The sequence below is a fragment of the Lissotriton helveticus genome, chromosome 2_1 (assembly GCF_964261635.1).
Source record: "Lissotriton helveticus chromosome 2_1, aLisHel1.1, whole genome shotgun sequence".
Lineage (NCBI taxonomy): Eukaryota > Metazoa > Chordata > Amphibia > Caudata > Salamandridae > Lissotriton > Lissotriton helveticus.
The window spans coordinates 1,834,674,181-1,834,688,725 of record NC_136059.1 but is presented as its reverse complement, the minus strand read 5'-3'; positions in this window follow the sequence as shown (position 1 = coordinate 1,834,688,725).

Below are 14,545 nucleotides of genomic sequence, written 5' to 3'. Positions count from 1 at the left end.
AGGAATATGTAGGATTCGCTAAATTATTTTCAAATCCTACCTACATAGCATTTTGCGATTCTCAAATAGCGATTCTCTAAAAATCGCTATTTGAGAATCGCAAAATGTAACTTTCATACATATGGCCCTAAATCTCCCCGTGCCAAAAGGCGAATGTGTCCGTCTGTAATGCAACTGATGCTCATGTAAAGGGCTCTGATACTTTCGGGTCGAGTTTGTGCTATGTAAAACTGCAACAATAAAATAATAATGTGAGGCAATAATCAGGGCCCTGTGGGCTCCAGCACCACCTACACATTCAGATCTAACCCCCTGAATCACAAAAACCTTTCTGAAGAAGAGCAACGAGGTGCCACACATTTTAAAACACCTTGAAAGTAGCTGAAGAGAAGCCCCTACTTGAACACTGAAATGGTGTTAAATTATCAAGGAAAATCAACACCATGATAAAACATACGCACTAAACTGAATTACTTTTTTAAGCTTATTAAGCAACTTGGCTGCAGCCAGCGAATTTGTAATTAAAAAATGATGAAACCTAAGGAATCCCTGCCAGGATTCAAACCAGTGACCAGATTGTTACCCACATATCTCTGTGAAAGAATGAAGTACCTTAATGGGGCCGATGTCTGGAGCAAATAGTACTAGCATCCAGAGCCCACTGGTCGTGCCAAATGGCAGGACAGTGGGCTTAGGTAGAAAGTATTTTGGTAGAGGGCATGGTCGTCATCTACACTTTATGCCCACTTCTTGACAGACAGCACTGCAAGCTATAACCTGTGAGTGCACTGGCACCACAGAGGGTATCGCTACAGGGCATGAGCTTTCTCCCCTGGGCTGTAAGGGTGTGTGAGTGGCTACAAGGATGTGTGAGTGGGTGTGGAAGTGTCTGTATGATTGGATGTGTTAGTGACTGTATTGGTCGGTGCATGAGTGGCTGTTTGGGAGGGTTAATGAGCTTATCAGTGGCAGTATGAGTGAGTGGATGTGTAAGCGGCACTAAGTACGAGCAACTGGTTGTGTGAGTACTGTGTTGGTTTGTGGATGGGTATGTGTGGGGGTGTGTGAGTGGGCATATGAGAGGTTGTATTGGGCTGTGAGAGGGTGTGTGAGTGGTTCTGGTTGATGATGTCGCTGACCATGTGGTGAGTGATGTAATATGTGAGGTCATAACCAGTGCATTGCGGGGGCATAAGTTATAGTTAGCTCAGGTAACTATAACTGCTGAATTTCACTGGTTTTGTACGAGTGAAATCTGAGCCCAACAATAGCATCCCTGAAACCTTTGTTTTTTCAGTGAATTTCTAAGGTTTTTTAAAATTCTGTTTCCTAACTACAACTTACCTGTAACCTTTGTTTTTTTATATGTTTTTTCCAGTTATTTCGCTAATGATGTGAAACCAAAAATAAATCAAACAACGTGGAGGTTCTTGTAAATAAAGCACATTTGTCTTTTGACGAAGAACTTTTACCAGCTATGGTACTTTGCTAATATATTATTTCTGAACATACTAGGAGCCCCTCGGAACCTGATAACAGACATACCATCAATAAGAACTGTGATGGTCCGCACACTGCCGCCCATATTCAAATGATCATGATATGTTTAATTGAGACCAGTGATTGTTTGTATGTTTGCAGTGCTTTCCTAAACAACAAACAGAAATTCTTTGAAAAATGTTGAACGTATACTAGACATTTACTCAGGGAACACTGAACAATTACCAAAATGGATTGGTAAATGTTACTCCTGAAGGGCTTGAACTGGTGCTCTGGAACTTTAGAATAGCTGAGTCTGTGTATGATCTTACTGTGAGTGTGAACAACCTTAAATCATGCCCGTTGGCTCTCATCCGATGCGTCAGCTAGGTTTTCACTTTACATATACATACCTACACAATAACTATATAGATACAGATACTTAAAAAAATTCTAGTTTGATGTAATGAGAATACATTTCTGAGAAATTGCCTGTGTGCAAGATAGAACCATGAATTTACATTGACTGTGAAACGATTTGGGGTCAGAGGTGAACGGCCCTGTAGGTTTATTAAGGTTTGTTTCTGGGCTTTGTTAACATTTTCAAACTTTATACTGTGGCTAATGTGGTTCACGACTTTATACTGTCAAAGCAAACGGATCTTACAGCAGGGTACGGGACGGCAGCCAAAAAAAACAAACTTCGAAACTGCGGTCATGGTCAGTCGTGAAAGGGTGCACTGCTAAATTGTCAAGAAGGCCTGCCAGTCTTAAAAAAACTACGTGGCACGTGCTGTTTGTTACCCGGAGGCAAGGAACGGAGAGAGAAACAGGCTTCAACCTTCGGAACATTTAAAAGCATAAGGGAAAGCCTTCCTAAGGCACTGTCCAGGCCGCGTATATCACAGGGTTGCATGGTGGTGCATGTTCTATCTATTATAGGTGATATGCAAATTAACTATACAGAAAATGGAGGGATCGGGGTCACAACCCTGTCAATAACAATAACCGAAGTAAAATTGTGTTATAAAAAGGAAGTGTTTGCAATGCCTGGAAGTAACTAATGAAGGGAGGGTACTTGGCAGACAGATTACAACAGGAAAGTTACAAATCCTATTTTTTATCAGAAGACACCTTGATCATTTTGGTAGTCAAGCACAAAGGAGTGGGAGCAAAGACTGTGGGCCTCCAGAAGCTCAATTGGGTGGTACAACAACAGCAGCACTAATGAAAAGTACACTACTAGTAAAGCTAGAGCAAACACACAAGGAGACGGGGCGGACAACGTATATATATGTGTGCTGACAGGCACGTGTTTTCCTTCAACACGGTTAACAAATACCAGCACAAGCGCACGCCTCGCACATAAGCAGGGGGGGGCCTGCCCGATTTCTTTGCGGGAGCGTGCAGCAAGGAGCGATGATTGCACCATATGGCACCACCATATGGCGCCGTGCGCTCCCGCAAGGGAATCGCCAGACGTGCACGCGTTGCCATTGCAAGCAATGCAAAGCGTGCACGTTTTTGCCCCCAAAGCTGTGCCGATGGCATTAGGTCTCTCTCCTATGCAGCGCAGCTGAGGAGGAATACTGCCCTTGTGCTGGTTGCTGTCTGGATTTGGCCTGAGGTGGCTACTTTCTGCCAAGGAAAGGATAAAGGACTTTGCGACTTGCTTTGTCCCCTGCTTGAAGAGAAGATCTCCAAGGGCTTGTACTGAACTTGCCTCCTGTTTCCAGAGGTCTTAGGAACAGCAAAGACCTCACTGTGTCTATGGCCACCGTCTCTGATCATCTCCGTAGAAGAAAATAGTAATCGACTCTGTCATTAAGCCCTTCGCAGGATTCCATGTCCTAAAAGCACTGCCGAGAGCAACGCCTCGCTTCGCAACGCAACCCTGGTCTCACTGACTCCGTCAATGAGCGGCTGCTTGCACTGCGTCCTCTGGACACCGCACTCCGCAAAGCTTCGATACACGCTGCAAGGTTGTCACCGACTCTGTCACTGCCCGACCCGAACATCGACCGGCTCCGTCGCCGCACCCTGACCTGCCAGCACCGCAGCGAGCACCGTCTCACCCTTCAAAGCAAGCCCTGGTCTCACTGACTCCGTCAGCGAGCCACTGCCTGCACTGCATCGTGAGAACACCGCCTGCCACAATGCTCCGCCTCACAACGCAACTGCCACGGTTGCCCCGACAGTCTCGCACCGACATGTTAGTCGCAACAAAAAAGGTATCGTGTCCTAGTCTTTAAAACTTTCGCTGGCCCATTTCGAAGTGGCCGGCTGGAATTGTTAGACTCTGTCATATTCAGTATTGCGGTAGCCCCAGGAGGAGCTACTGATTCGGAAGAACTATGTTTTATTGATTTTCCTCCAATTTAAAGGTTATTTTGCACAAGTACTATTTTAAAGAGTATTGTATGTTGGATTTTTATTGTATTTGGTCTTGTTGGTTTAGATAAAGATTTACTATGTTTCTAAACTGGTCTGGTGTCCATTTGTAGTGTTTTCTCCGTATTACTCTGTGTGTTCCCAAATGCTTTACACACTGCCTCTGAGATAAGCCTGTCTGCTCATGTCAAGCTACCAAGGGGCTGAGCAGGGGTTATTTTAGGAGTGTATCCCCCTTACCCAGACTAGAAGCAAGGGTCCCTATTTGGTTCAAGGTACCTACCTCTGCCAACTGAAGAACCCCATTTCTAACATGCCTTATAGGCTCTTCTGGCATTAGAGCTATCCATATGGTCCACCATTTTTACAGCTTTAATTAGTGCCATGGTGGCGTGTCTTCAATTGCATGAGTACAACCAGGAAGGCTTATTAGCCAATCTCCTCTCCACCTATCCTTGGTAAGAAGAGGTGGCTGTTGCCTCTGAGTTGTACATTTGTGACTGGGCTGTAGCTATTGCTGCCCATTTCATGATCCTTCTATTATTACAGGTTTCAACTCTATTTAAAGGGACAGTATTCCCAAAGTGTGTGAATTTGGGAACAGTCTAGCAAAAAAGTGGGTGGCTAAAGCTTCATGATCACTGTCATTTCTAGATACCACCTCCATATCAATTAAGTATGGCCATAGTAGTCTATGCAAAAAGATTAATTTGATATTACTTGTTAACATGCCCCAATTAAAGTTCGGACGGACTGGAAGATCAGACTTAGTGTAGCCGTTCACAATCTTCAGGTCATGGGTCATGATCAAGTCAACAATTTGACCTCTGGTCCTAGAGTGCCTTCCTATATGTCCCGTACCGCTAGCAGGCATTGCCCTTGACACATATATTTGTTCCATCTGATCAATCTTGATGAGGCCAGTAGGCAGTTTTGTGTTACAGTCACCTGCAAGAATTTTAAGGTGGGTGTGATGAATGGGCTTCATCAGATATAAAAGTTTGATCACTGTACCTGAATTAAGAATTACCAGGACAAGGCGAATATAAACATTTATGATTGAAATGTGCCTTACTCCCGAAACAGAACCTGCTGGAATTACAACACCCAGTAGATCTCTGCACTCTGACCTGAGGGTCTTACCGCAGGTGAGGGAACTGCATCAGTGGCAAAAGTAATGTACCCTGGTCTAAACACCGGCTCTAAGGCCCATGTTTCCTGCAGAAAAAGGATGTTGTATTGATCTATAAATGCATCGCACACTGGATCCGCTAACTTCGCTCTTATCCCCGCTATGTTCCAGGACACAATTTTTACAGTATCAGTCTGACTCAAGATAATCCCTGCATGTTGAAATAACATAGTCATACTCTCTCTTTTGTCTGTCACTACTAAGTTCATCACTACTATGTGAAAAGCATTCGTAGGTGTTCCCGAGTGATTTCTAGCAGAAAGTTCTACCATGAGGGATCCAGGTGTTATTACATAGTTCAGCTGAGGCAAACTAATAAATTCCAGTTGGTTTTCTAATTGTCAGTCTAAATTAGACAGATCACCCCCGCAAGCAGCAGGAAGAGTAGGCGGCTGTTGACCAGCTATTAGATTGGAGCTACAAGTACTACTAAAGGAGGTTGTTAGGTCAGGGGCATTTACCTTAAGTCAAATGTGCAACTCTATAGAAGGTTTGTAACTATGTTTCAGCGCTATCAGCCCTTCCACTAACTCATGGCTTGCTAACTTCAGACCACTACGGTCCGTTGATCGGTGATCACTGCTAAACCTTGTACCTTTCATTATATCCTCTCTTGTAATAGATCTACAGCCCCTCACTTTTCTAAGCCAATGAATGGCTTTGTTAGTTAGCGAATCCTGGCTTTCTCTGGAGGCAGGGGACATTTTTGGAACATCTATCATGAATATATCTTATTGCTCGGTGTACCCTCCTGCAGATCTTGCTGTATGTTTGTTAGTGTTTAGTGATAGTGAAGCCTGCCGCATATTGTAATGTTCATTTTATCCATTGCTCCCAGGGAGTTCTCTAGTTCTAAGTTCACTGCCCTGTGAAATATTGCTATTACATCCTAAACCCGTCCTGTTGTAGTGGAACGAGCAATCTTTGTTGTGTAAGGCCATTTAACAAAACATGTTTTAGGGCCATCTGATGGCGTGAATACCAAGTTTGCATCATGGCTAGGGTGAGTTCAGTCATCTTTATCTATAATCTGGGGCTATTTGAACTACGATTCCATACCAGGGCCATCAGGATATCTACCTTGTCATTATAAGCCTTTGAGAGCCTGCCCATATAATCCTGTAGCCTGGATATCTCTTCCTGTATTGCTGTTAACTGCAGGTTTGAGGAGTCCCTCTCTGCAGGTAAAATTTTGTTCTTTGTTAATATGAGTGGTAGACTGGATGTAGTTGGTTCTTCCAGAGTCCCTAAAGCTTCAAACTGGTTGCTAAACTAGATCGTTATTGCAGTCATAGCAGTAGATGTATGAGACAATTGGGTTGTTGTTAGGCTATACTGCCCCAAATGCATTGCACCAAAAGTACTAGTATCATTGTCTACGGTGTTACTTGCCAATATTTCAGTGCCCTCTGCTTTTTTGAAGAATTATTTAATATTGCCCTTTCCCTGTTGTTTCCCTTTGGCTTTAGTCGCCCTGATAGCTAAAAGGCCTTCAGCTTCTTCTAGTAGTACTTTGATTTGTCTAAAGTTCAGTTCTCAGCTACCTTTTGTGGCTGCTCTTTTGCTTTCCCTGTGTCAGGTGACTAATCATTAGCTTTCCGTTTCCCCGTGATAGCTAGTAGATCTGTATATTGAACTGCTCCTTTGCCTACTTTTCACAGTAGAGAAGGAGTTCCACCAGTTATTTTGGGCTGATCACACCCGACAGACTAGTTGTAGTGACATCAAGCTGATAGGTAACCAAGGGTAACAGACAGAGGTGGTAACTCACAAATTGATTATACAATGACATCACTGTATACCTTCAATAAAGTGATTTCCTACCACCTGACTAAAGTCCAGGATAGCAACCATAGCCAAAAAATTACTGAGATAAAACTGTCCTTTCCAAAACCTCAAAAGAATTTGACAATGCAAGGTCAGACTTGTACCATCAATTATAGGAAACTTATATGCAAACCAAATAATGTGGATGATATTCAGGAAAAAGCGCAAAGTCTAGTTAAGAATGTTTTAAAGAAACAATGATGAGAACAGTAATTGAGCAATGGGAAAAGTGTACACAGAAAATAGTGAGTTATAATGAAAACACATCATGTGTACAAACAAAACAAGCAACCCAGACTGAAACAAGAGAAACTTTCATCTATCTCCGGTAACTGTGAGAGAAATTAGACGTACGCGTAACCGACTTAGGAATGAGTTAATCAAGTTTCTGCTTAAGGAAGACATATGGGAACAATTAAAAAATACTAACTATAACCTTAGGAAATTGATTTGGAATGAAAAAAATAAAGCCAGACAAGAATTGAGGACAAAAATCTTCCACGCAAGTACTCTAACAAATTCAAGGGAGTTCTGGAGTTTGATTAACGGTCTAGCTAGACCAAATAAATCTGTTGTAGGATTTGCCCTAACTGAAGACGAATGGGCTACGTTTCTTATAAAACACTTAAACCCAGAGACTTCAGCAAATATTCAATATAACATACAGGAAAAGATGATTAAAACTGACCTGGAATGTGATAGCAAAATTTATGTAACTAAATCACAATTGGCCAAGCTGATAAAGAAACAGAAGGATGGGGCTCCCGTTCCCAATGGTATTCCATTTGCACTGTACAAGGAAGAAGCAGATTTTTGGTCTGTCTATCTAAATGAGGTCTTTAATGAAGTTGTTCAGAGTGGATTAATTCCGAAATCATGGAGAGGCTTATTAATAAATTGGCAATTGCTTGGCAAGAGGTGGGAGGCTACATCTGTGCTTCCTGGCGCCAGTGCTGCTGGATACGGCAGTCCCTCCTATAAGATCCGTACCCCCAGGCAAGCAGGCAATGTCATGTACAGAAGGTTGACAATGTGCTTTTTAGTGCTAAGCATGAGGTGGGAGGGCTGCGTCTCTGTCTTCTTGCACAGATGCGGCTGGATAATGCAGTCCCTCTCGTAAGTCCAGTTCCCCAGGCAAGCAGCCAATGGCCCAAGCTGTGGGTTGACAACATGCTTTTTAAGGCTAGGAGAGAGGTGAGAGGTGAGAGTGCTACATTTCTGCTTATTGGCACAGATTCTGCTGGATAATGCAGTCCCTCTCATAAACCTGGTCTCCCAGGCAAGCTATTAAGTATGTCAGGTAAGAAAAAAGGAGCAAGGAAAGTGAGCCCAAGGTGTGCTTTCCTGCAATGCATAATTCACTACAGTGGATCACAGGCGATAGGCCAGGTGAGTGGGTCAGAAGCCACGCATTAACCCATTTGCACTTCACATTGTACCCGGAGCATTGGTCGGAACCCATGCATCAATGCCAATGCGTTTAAATCAATGCATTGTGCATTAGAACGAGTTGTGCATTATCACTCATTGGCTATTTCTGTACCGATGCAGCATACAAAACAATGCATTTGTGGAAAACAGGCAGGATACACCCAGGAAATGACACAATGGCCGTGGCAGGCAGCAAACTAGGAAGTCTAAACTTACTTTAATTTGCAATTTTTTTTCTCCTGGCTGTAGGAGGTGTTTTGTGGATTGTCTCAGATATATGGGAGTATTTTGGTCTTGTCGGTGACTGTGCTGTCCCTCTCTTGTACCAATTGTGTTTATTGTGTGTTGCATTTGACAAGTAAATTGTTTTTGTCACAATAATATTATGTTATTCCATTTAAGGGTTTAATATTTTAGGTGGAGGGGTAAGGTTAAGGGGTATTCTTTATGGTGTTAATGGGGTATAGAGCAGGTTAGGCCATCTTGGGAAGGGGAGAGAAAGAACCTGTCTGAGGGAGACTTTGGGGGCGTACTTTGGCTTCTGGCACATTATGTGCCCAACATTATTGCTACAGAGAGTGGGGTCTGCCAGGGCTACCTCACCAAGGACTGCAAGGAGCTGTGGGAGAGATTGCTCTGGCACATGACCAAGGTGTTTGGTGTTGACTGCACCATACACCAGCTTAAGCACCGATGGGCGGATGTGCTGACCCGCAAGACAGATCTTTTAGATTACTGGCACTGTAAAAATCGAAATTTCATTTAGCCATCAAATGCATGCATCCTTGCATCATGTTGCAAGGTAGCACACTGTGCGCCTATTCTTCACTCTGTGCACCAGTGACAGGATTAGTCAGAATGTTTCCTTCAGCAGTTCTATATGGCCTATACCTGTCCTTTATTATTCCATCGCAACTTTGCCATGTGCTAAATTTCCAACATGCTAAATATACCAGATCATTGTGATGTAATAGCACTGTGAATCATATGCAGACAGTATATATTCACAAAGGAATGTTTTTGTCATGTAGATGGTCCTACACCATACACCCTAGGCAAGGTGGAGTCATTCAGCGATCTCAGTGCGACCAGTGAAATTAAATACCAGTATTTGTAAAGCGCACAGCTACCTTCGAAGTGGTGTCCCGGGAAGATTAAGCGAGCTATTGCCCGGAGTCACATGGTGCTGGATTAACCTGCCGCCGGCGCAGGGGATCGAACTGTGAACACAGTAGTCCGGAGTCAGGCACCCTGGCCGTTGCTGGTCAGTGGTGAGGATATGAACATGTATTTGCACTTGACCCATGCAATTGGTGTACATCACTAGTTTAGTGCAGACCAACATGCAACCACATACTGTTTTTTATTTGTATTTGATTTTTGATCTGACCCTTGAAGTATCCACACACCATGTCTCTAAATGGTAAACCAGCAAATAAGCCTGATGAGTTGGGGTTTTATGCTGAAATGTTAAGTAGTTACGAAGTAGATAACTCAAGAACTTTGGATGACCCATGAGGAGCAACACAATGAAACAAGAGCTACAGAAGGTCCTAGGGATGTGCCAGAGGGTAGCTTCAGATCCCAGGATTTTCCTGTTGGAAGAGCAGCCTCCGTGGCTGGCAGCAATAGTTCTTCCAGGAATTTGGCTCCAGCGTAAATGGAGAAAAGGCAAAGGGCCAGGGATCATGAGTTGGAGATCCCGAGCCTCCAGGCAAAGGCAGAGGTTAGTAAGAAAGCTTGTGCCTTGGAGGAAAATAAATGATATTGGCACATGAATTGAGCATGAGAGAGCTGTACCGCCAATACAAGGCGGTGAGGTAATAATCCCCAAAGACCTAGTTCAGTAGTTCCAGAAGGGGGTGGATATTTATGCTTAGTTTGCATCTTATGAGGCAGCACTGCGCATGTATGAGGTCCTAGAGAAGAATTGGGGGAGGGCCTGTGAAGACACTTTGAGGTCAACAGGAGGAACTCCCTGACACCTTTGGAGGATGCAGGTGCTCTGACCTACCCCAATATGAATGAGGCATTATGCCTCAGGTATGGGCTCACATTGAAACAGTACCGGGAAAAATGTAGGTATTTCAAGAAGCTTGAATCCAATATGTGGGTTTCATGTGGGAATATTTATTGCAGAGCACTGGATGGCTGGAAAAAGGTCTGCAAGATAACTGATTATCAGGTTGTGTACAATCTGATTAGTTGGGAGCACTTCAGTAGTCTTTGTGTTCCAGTATCTGATGGATAGTAAGCTGCCTGACCCCAGAAAGCTTGCTCAGGAGGTGGACCGCTGGATGAGAACCAGGGTTCACAAGAGGTATGTGGAAAACCCAGCCAAAGGTGGGCATGGTCCCCAGAAGAAGAGTGAGTGGGGGGGGGGGGGCAAAGGTAACCAAAAGGAGTTCTCAAAAGGGCCTCAACATAGATTCCAGGGTAAAGATTCCCAGCACCCTAGTTCTATGAAGCCATGGCCCCTAAGGGTAGGCCAGACAACTGGGGTCCCCACAAGTGTTATGCATGTAGTCAGGAGGGTCACATGCAGAATGATCCCAAGGGCCCCTAGGCATCACAATCTCCCACTGGTGCATAGTCGGTAGGGTTAGTTAGTGTAGTGCTGGGTGAGGAGTTGGGTCCTAGTGAGGGTGAGCTGTGATTATCCTTATCTCATTTGGAGATAGAGAGTAACCCTGGACGTAGGACTACGCTACGCTCGTGTAGTTTGCCAAAAACGCGCTCTGCGAATTGCACGTAGCACAGTGTAAAAAATGCGTAGTGGGCATTTTTTACTTGCTCACGGTCCCCAACGTCAAGTTGGTGACTGTGAGCGAGCAAAATGACATCCCAGCGAGATTTGTTCCTATTTCGCGATCAGCAACATCAAGTTGCCAATCACGAGCGAGATTCTCAATGCGGGGAGGTCAGGTTTATCATTGCAAGTGGTCACATATGCTCGCGACCTCTCGCTATGAGAAACTACCGGTCTACATTGAGAAAACTGCCGCTCGAGTACAATTATACTCGAGTGGCAGAAAACGACTGCTTGCACTGTGCAAGATGCTGTTTGCAATGATTGCACAGTGTGGACAAGCATCCAGCACTGAGGTCCGGATACCACTAAAAAGTACTTGCAGTGCGTGACCATCAATGGGAGGAGGGTGGAAGCTCTGAGAGACACAGGAGCCAGTGTGACATCTCTCATGTGTCAATGGGTATCTGAGGAGCAGGTCAACCCCAATGTGCTTCTCTCTGTAGTTTCTGCAAGCAATTCTGAGCACCTGTGTAAGGTGGTGCAGGTTCCCTTTTAGTGGGGGGTCTCAGGTTCCTGGAAGGACATTGTAAGTCAGTCCATGCCTGTTGACTGTCTGCTTGGCAATGACCTGGATAATTCATGTTATACCTGGCATAGCTTGGAGTGATTACCCCTGACTTTTTGCCTTTGTCTCCTGTAAAGTAGGATGCTGTAGGTACTTGCCACAACCAGTGTGCAAGTACACATGTTCCCTGTATAAACTGTAGTGGTGTTTGGTTGTCTCTGATGGGTATGTTTGCCTTACTAGCAAGATCCCTAAGTGATGTGCACTGTGGGTGCCAGAGCTAGTACTAAAGAAATGCGCAGAGAGGGAACACAGGTCTTCAGTGTAGGGCATGCGCGCATTGTGCTAAATTAGCATGTTGTCCTGACAACTGCTACCACTTGTCAGGCCTTACTTTCCCTTTTGCAAACACATGGGGCACCCCTGTAGGACGTCCTGGGTATTCCCTAGGCAGGGTGCAGTGTAGGTAAAAGGCAGGACCTGTGCCAGTGTGGGTGCTAGGCCCTGACAGTTGAAAATGATCCATTTCATTTTCCCTGGTGAAAGGCCATCCTGCCCATAGGACAGTATGGGGGAGGCTGGGTGTAGTATTGTTAGCCTAGTTTCCCAAGAATTGGAAATGGAAGAGTGAAGTTTGGTATGTCTGAACTTACAAAGTCATAACGCATCTTTTGGGTAGATGGTTTTGTCGCTGTGTGCCCAGAAACCGCTGTTTGAGAAAATAGCTGAGTTTGTGCTTTAAACCTTTTTGCGTGTCTCAGCAGAATGTGAATTGCCTGCCTCGATCTGAGAGAGGTGAGAAAGGCTGAGGGAGGTTGTGCCCCAGGGGAGGGGTGGTGATGGCGCTAGGCTGCCCTGCACCTGGAGCGGGGAGAAGGAGAGGCTTGGAGAGGTGAACAGGCCTGGTTCAGACTTCAGAGCCATAAAACAAAAGACCCATCTCCCTCTGAGTGAATAAAGATACAGGCCCCCAGTATCAAAGAGAGGACGGTGACACTGGGGGGGGGAGATAGGCAAGACTGATTTAGGGAGGGGTCGAGGACCCCTGAGCACAAGGAAACTTCAAAGACAATGAGGGGTCTAACTGGAAGAAATGTAACCCCAAGACTTTGGTTCTGGTCATGTTGGTGATGTCGTCAAGAACAGACTCGGTATCGTTCAGAGAAGTGCTGGGAGCACTTTGAAGACGCCGTGGCCTGGTCGAGCCTCTGGTGGGTTTAACCTGTCTCCGATCGGGAAGAAAACCTCTGTCTCAGGAAGAGTTGCTGAATAGGCTGCGGGAGACACTTGACCCTTGCTTTGTGATCTGGGGTTTGTGGGCAGTTTGTAGCTCTTGACTGAGGAGAGACTAAAGGGGCGCTTCAGTGGGTCATGTCCTCCCTTCTTCCTGAGAAGGACTTTGCTGTGTGATGCGTCCTGTACCCCAAGGGCCCGAGTTGAGCTGGCTCCCTGTTCGGAAACACAGGAACATAAAAGTTTCCAGGAAGTCTCAAGTGGCGCTATGGTGGGACCGTGTGGTGGCAGCCTGAGACCTCCGAAGGGGTGCCTAAGGTGATCCTGGACACCCAGAGCGAATCAAGACTCTGAAGCGCAGGGTGCATGTCTTGGTGCAGCTACAGGTTATTGGAGCACCTGTGGAGTGTGGGCATCATTAAAGAGAGACGAGATTCGGGACGCGAAGAGGGTGCGTGTCGCAGTGCAGTCCAGGCACTGGTGGAGAGTGCTGGGATATTGTGGGCATTAAAGAAGAGGGAGTCTCCAACACACGGATCAGCATGTGGTGGAGATGTGAGACTCAGACGCGCAGTGTGCGTGTCATGGTGGGACCCGGGCATTAGTGGAGAGCGCTGGAAGACCATGTGCACCAGGAGACGTAGTGAGTATCGGACGCGCCGGGGATGCGTGTCGAACATGCCACCGAAGGTGCTGGTGAGGAGTACCGGGGAGCGTTGAGCACCAGGGTACGAAGAAGTCCTAACAGTGCTGGAGAGGAGGGCCAAGTGATCAGGCCCTCAAAGGAAACGTGAGGTAGCACCAGCGTCATGTGGAAGGCTTCATGGGAGGAGTTTGTGCTGAACGTTGGCGGCCCGGACCGGCAGCCCCGCAGGAGCTGAACTACTGGCCCAAGCGCGCCTTGCCCATGGTGACAAGGTTCTGGAGTAAGTCCAAGCCACTGCGGCAGGTGAGGAGAGTGGGGTCATGCCCCCCAGGTAAAGTGGATCATCGCCTGGGGCAGATGCGGGCTCGGGACACTCTCTCTGCCTTTTGCTGCTGGCACCTGTGTGTGCCTGTTGCTCTGGCCCAGATCTCGGTCCATGCTGGTCTCAGATGGGGCAGTACAGGGGCCAGGGCCCGGAGTGGAAGTTGGGTGTCATTGTTGATCCATGTTGGGGGCAACTGGTTGCACACTTCTAAAAACAGTTGTATAACACTTTGCATATTTGCTGCTAATGAACTATCGAACAATTGAACAACGTCTGACACTATAGGTGCTTATCGAACACAGGGGTTAGTGCGCTAAACACTACGTTGTGATTCCCTTGCAGGATACATGATCACAGAGTAGCGTACTGCATGGATTGTTTACTGCACTCTACGGAATTGCACTTTGACTCATTACCTTATTTCTTCCGTGCACAGGGCATGCAGGTGGTGACACTCTTTTTATTGTATTACTATCGCACTGTACGTAATTGCAGAGTGACACATTGCTGTATTCCTTCCTTGAACAGGGCATGCTGGTAGCGAACCGAGTTGCATTATCTTGTGTTGACTCAGTACATGATCTTGACGCTACGCATTGCATTGTTTCACTGTGGTAGTGTACAGGAACCCATCGTTAAGTAGTGCAGTATTCCTTGTATTTTGCAATGTGTGTGAATCTAGTGATACGACGTACCTAACCTGT